Source organism: Ursus maritimus, unplaced genomic scaffold, assembly GCF_017311325.1.
Source record: "Ursus maritimus isolate PB19 unplaced genomic scaffold, ASM1731132v1 scaffold_14, whole genome shotgun sequence".
Lineage (NCBI taxonomy): Eukaryota > Metazoa > Chordata > Mammalia > Carnivora > Ursidae > Ursus > Ursus maritimus.
Genome location: NW_024423786.1, coordinates 16,847,774 through 16,853,310, shown reverse-complemented (window position 1 = coordinate 16,853,310; position 5,537 = coordinate 16,847,774). Strand labels below are relative to the sequence as shown.

Here is a 5,537-nt window from a genome sequence, read left to right as displayed (position 1 = left end):
TGAAATCATTTGTGCCCTCAGTGTCTCTCCTTTTCTTCTTCCATTTGTCTATCCATGTATTTATTCAACAATCATGAAGGCCCGACTATGGCAACAAGTAGTTTTTGGTCTTTGCTCTGAGGCATACACAAAATACCAGTCCCCTCCTAGCTTTTTAGAATGTATGCTTTCTTGGGGGACATTAGGACAATAAGGAATCAAACTGTCTTTTGTTAAAATCGTGACTCCATCACTTCCTGTAACCTTACACAATTTACTCAATGTCTCTATGACTCATTTTCTCGTGTGTAAAATGTGGATGATAATAGTTCATACTTGATAGATGCTTTGTGAGTATAAATTAACTGGTGGTACATGTAAGCCTTAATATTGTGCACAACATATAATAAACCTTTAATAAATGCTAGCCTTTAATATTGTCACTATTGTTATTAATAAAAACTGAAAGGAAAATTGCTGCAACAAGGCTTCACATGTTAGGAGCCAAGATGAGTCATCTAGAGTTATAGTGATTCAGGGAAATTGGACTGAGTCATCTAGAGTTATAATGATTCAGGGAAACTGGGCTTTTCCAGAGCCAGCCTATTGAATACCCCAATGCAAACACAAGCCTCATGTTTGTGAGTGTTGCTGGTAAGACTGAATATGGTAGGTAATGGCCTCTAATAATAAGCTAAGACTCGTGGAATTCCTACTGTTCACAATGTGGGACATTTTAGCTTTTTGAAAAAAGAAGTAAGTAATATGATGGAATCAGTGTTTTATTTTATTTTTCTGAATCAGTATTTTAAAACAACTTGAAATGTTATAATGATCCCCTTATTCCTGTATCCATGTCTAACCTGACCTCTATTAAGGCCAATTATATGATTTTTCCCATTTATATATTGAATTGTCCCAACTGGAATAAGAATGAACTATGTCTTATTTCAGGGTTCTTATTTTTTATATATAATAAGTATTCAGCAAATACTTGATTATTTATTGAAATATAACTTTCCTGATCAAAGCAAATGATATTGGAATTTCATTTTATGGAGGTATATTCATGTTGTCCCTTTATTCCATGACGACATTCTGTACCATTAAATCAAGGCTAATTTAAAATGCATGTGCTGCTTTGTCACAAGACAACAACACTATAGATATCAGCCAAGTCATCTCCACTACTATAAAATTAAAGTACAAAATCAACTGATTAAGATTCTGAGATACAGTCTTCATGATGATTAAGAACTTGATTATTCTACTGGATTCTGCTTATATATGAACATCACTACTGTGTTTTCCACTGTGAGAATAAATCATTTAAATGAAAATATCTTATTTGGCTCTACTTTGGTGGTTTTGCTGTTTCGATCAAATACTATATTTATAAAGGCCAAGGAGCTATTTAAAATTGTTTACCTCTCAGAATAAATATTTGGCTAGCTACTAAGCCAAGTCCATATTTACACTGGGCCTTAATGAAATGGCTATTTGCAAGAATTGGACTGTAACTGCATTGATGCATGAGGGACAACAGATCAGCTTTAGGAGTTGCATTTTACCGATATGAGTTATATGTGCCGGTAATAGGAAAGATCCCTTTGTCTTTGAAAGCTTGGCATTGGCCTGGCAGAGTGGTGAGGATCCTGCCTGTGCTTTCCTCAGGGCAGGATGTTCCCCTTCTATTCATTTTCTTCAAGCAGTACTGTTATCAGAACTACATTTGAGATGAAAGGAATCCCTGTTATGGCCCATACTGAAAATCTCCACTGGATTCCACTCTGGTAAGGATTAGGCTCTTATGAAGGCATTGAATCATTTCAACTTTAGCTATTGAAAGGAAGTATTGCTTCCTTATGGTATTCAGGGTGGTCTTTGCTATTCCCAGCCTTACTGCTTTCATCACTGAGGACATTTTAAAACACACTAAAGTTCCATTCATTCCAAATATTGGAAAATTAATTATACTGGTTCAAGGGGAGGTACCATGTTTCGTGTCTACCATATGCAGACTCCGTATGTATTATACATACGTATGTGTGTATTGGATGATGATTCAGGTGGCATTACAGGCTAACCCTTACTCCCAAGATAATTTATGTGAACAGGGGTATCATTAATAAAATTTCACCTGATTCTTCACTTGCAGGGTCCAGGAAATGCTATAAACTCTGAGGTTCACAAAATTCATCTGGTTGTCGATCGCATGTGTGTGTATATTTTCCAATTCCCTTTTAAACTCTTAATGATCTTTTTAAGTTTACCACTTTGACCCCAGAATACCCCATATTTTTATTGACAGAGCTATTTATTTCTCAGGGAATGCGAAATAAAGGTATAAGAATTTGTTTTCTGGATGAAGCATTCTTTAGTATGCATTATGCGATTTTTTTTTTTTTCCTTTTCTCTCTCCTCATTACATCTGTTTATTTAGGGAAGCAATGCTTGCTCATGTTTTAGTCTTGTTATTTTTCTGACTTCATTTTGCACTTTTCTTACTTTAATATGCACCATAGTTTCCCAATTTAACAACACTTTCTGTATCCTTTTACTGAAGTTCAATCTCTTGGGAATCAAGAGGAAAAACAAAGTCATCCATCTTCAACAAATATACAAGATTACACTTACTGACAGTAGTAAATACAAAATTGGTGATACTCTCCACAAGTAGAATTCCATTTAACTACCAATTCCCAAGGAGGCCAAGGGTATGAACAAAACCAGTCACTATTTCAGAGAACGTATTGCATTTTCCTTCTTTGAGATAATTCTAACAAAGAGCCGCTTCACCTTACATCTTAGATCACATGATGGTGAGAAAACTCTATAACTTAAAGGATAGGAGTTTATTACGGTAAGTATAAAATAGAACAAAACAGTTGGGCTTCTACAGCATTTTACGGGAAAACCTCTTCTGACCCTTCTATAAACAATCCCTTTGGTAAAGTCCCCATTTTATGCTGGTTTGCTCTGTCATCGGTGTAGAGTTATAGCTTGAATAAATTCTTCTTGAGGGTTTGAAGGTTGGCATGGGAATGCCTTTCTTTTCTAGATCTTATAATGGATGTGTGTAATTCGTCAAGTGTGGAACATATGCCTTGCTTTAATTCACAAACTTTTAGAGAAGTTAATTGCCAGCTATCACCTTCAAAATCTGGCACCAGATTTTGGTATTTAAATTAGTTGAGGAAGAATTAGTCAGGAAACCTTTGCATTTTATTCCTAGTAAATACATTAATTTACTATCAATATGAAATTTGTTTCTAGAGCATTTTAAGTTTTTCAAAGCTCATTATTATGCTTCATTAAATATCTTGGTGAGCATTTTAGATTTTCACTTTATCTAAATTTTGGAGTGGATGTGTGAATTCAAGACAAAGGCAAGGCTGCCAGATAATATCAGTTCATAAAAACTTTATTTACATTTTATTTGAGTGGCATTTAATGGAAAATTGTTTTCTGTATGTACATTAGATTTGTGGTATTTTTGTGTATGTTAAAAAGCATACTATCCTCCAAATGTTTACTTCATAAAGAAAAAAGCTTAGGACTACAAAACAAACTCACTTTTGTTTATTCCTTCTTATTCTCTCTTTTAACTGCACTGTTGACACTTGTCAATGCCTTGAAAACTCACTAAAATGCATTGTGCATTCTGCTTTTACAATTTCTGGTTATTAAGTCATTATAAAAAATTAAAAATATCATCTTTCTCTGTTTCATGATATTCAACTGTTGCATAAAAGAACAGATATGATATTGGATGAAATACTATAAGATAAACCTTTTCTTGGTTCATAGTACTGGTACTCATATAATCATTAGTCCCATTTTGAGAATCACAAATGAGCTGTCCTCAAATGTATTTTTCATTGGATAAAGCGAAGAAAACATGTTTGATGTACGAGAGTTATTGTTAATTACCTTGTGCGTAAGATATTTATCAGTTAATCAGTCCTAGCTGTTTCTACCAAAAAACAGTTTTCCTCTGGGCACGCATAATAGAAAAACCATATTATGCTGGGCAGAGAGTTGTTTTGTACTTCCTCTTAAGCAATTCATTCAAATTTAGATAAATTTTAAGTTCTTTTATTTTTAAGTGGACTAGCTATATTGATTCCACTTTGTTTTCAGATGCAAATGGTTAACTATTCTGCATTCTAATCAGTAAAGAGCCCGGTGACTAAATCATAATTTAATGATCTCTTCCTAGAGAGATAATGATGCAAAATTTAGATCTGAAAAGAGGATTCTCATTTTTATCTAATTGGGCTGATCCTTTTGCAAAATCTCTGCAGGCTTCTGTAGTTGTGCTAATAATAAAACAGTGGATGAAGCTGATATAATGAAAAATGCTGTATTTTACTCAGGGAATATAGATTATTAAAGCATATCTTCATATATGAGATGACATTTTTGTGCATGTAGTAATGTTCATTTTCTATTGAATTAGGGGAATTGTCAGTTTTAATGGATGCAAGAGCTAGGCCTTTGGGTTTAAACAGTCTTATATACTTTGAGTAAATCGAAAGAAAAATAATTTTCTAGATGTACTCACCTATTTACCATTTCCAGTGCTCTTTCTTTCTTTCTAAAGATCTGAGTTTCGGGGCTCCTGGGTGGCACAGCGGTTAAGCGTCTGCCTTCGGCTCAGGGCGTGTTCCCGGCCTTATGGGAGCGAGCCCCACATCAGTCTCCTCTGCTATGAGCCTGCTTCTTCCTCTCCCACTCCCCCTGCTTGTGTTCCCTCTCTCTCTGGCTGTCTGTCTCTGTCAAATAAATAAATAAAATCTTAAAAAAAAAAAAAGAATATCTTTAAAAAATAAAAAATAAAGATCTGAGTTTCATCTGGTATCATTTCCCCTCAGCTTTAAGAACTAGTTTTAGCATTTCTTCTAGTGCAGCTCTGATGGCAATAACACTCTTCAGTTTCTTTTATCTGAACTATGCTTATTTTGCCTTCATACTTGAAGAATATTTTCGGTGGATCTAGAATTCTAGGTTGATTTCTTTTTTTCTTTCAGCACTTTAAACTTGCTATCAACGTCTGTGTAATGTGCTGTTTTACTCTCCGTCTTCTTTCCAGGTTTTCTTTTCTTTTATCTGTGTTTTTAACAGCTTGATTATTATGCATCTAAGTACGGCTCACATTTTATTTATCCTGCTGAACGTTTGCTGAGATCCTTGAATCTATAAGTTTCTGGCTTTCACCACATTTGGTAAATTTTCTGGCATTATGTCTTCAAATATATATTTTTATGTCCCATCCCTCTCTTCTCTTGAGATGGCAGTTACACAGATATTAAATATTTTGAGGCTGTATTCATTTTTCTGCCCCTAATCTTCTCTCTTTCTTCTCATGTTGGAAAAATTTATATTGATCTAGCTTCAAATCCACTGACTTTTTTCTCTGTCATCTCTAAACTGCTATTAAGCAAACTGAAATTTTTAAAATTATTTTTGATTTTGTATTTTTTTAAAACTAGAATTTCCAATGGGTTCTTTTTTTTTTTTTTTTTTTTTTTTTTTTTTTTTTTTTTTTTTTTTTT

The 5,537-nt window shown here is 33.9% G+C and overlaps 1 pseudogene; it reads left to right on the top strand.

Annotated features, from left to right (window-relative positions):
* The first annotated feature begins 2,798 nt into the window (after positions 1 to 2,798).
* Positions 2,799 to 5,537, top strand: part of LOC103674297 — a 6,172-nt pseudogene continuing 3,433 nt past the window's right edge.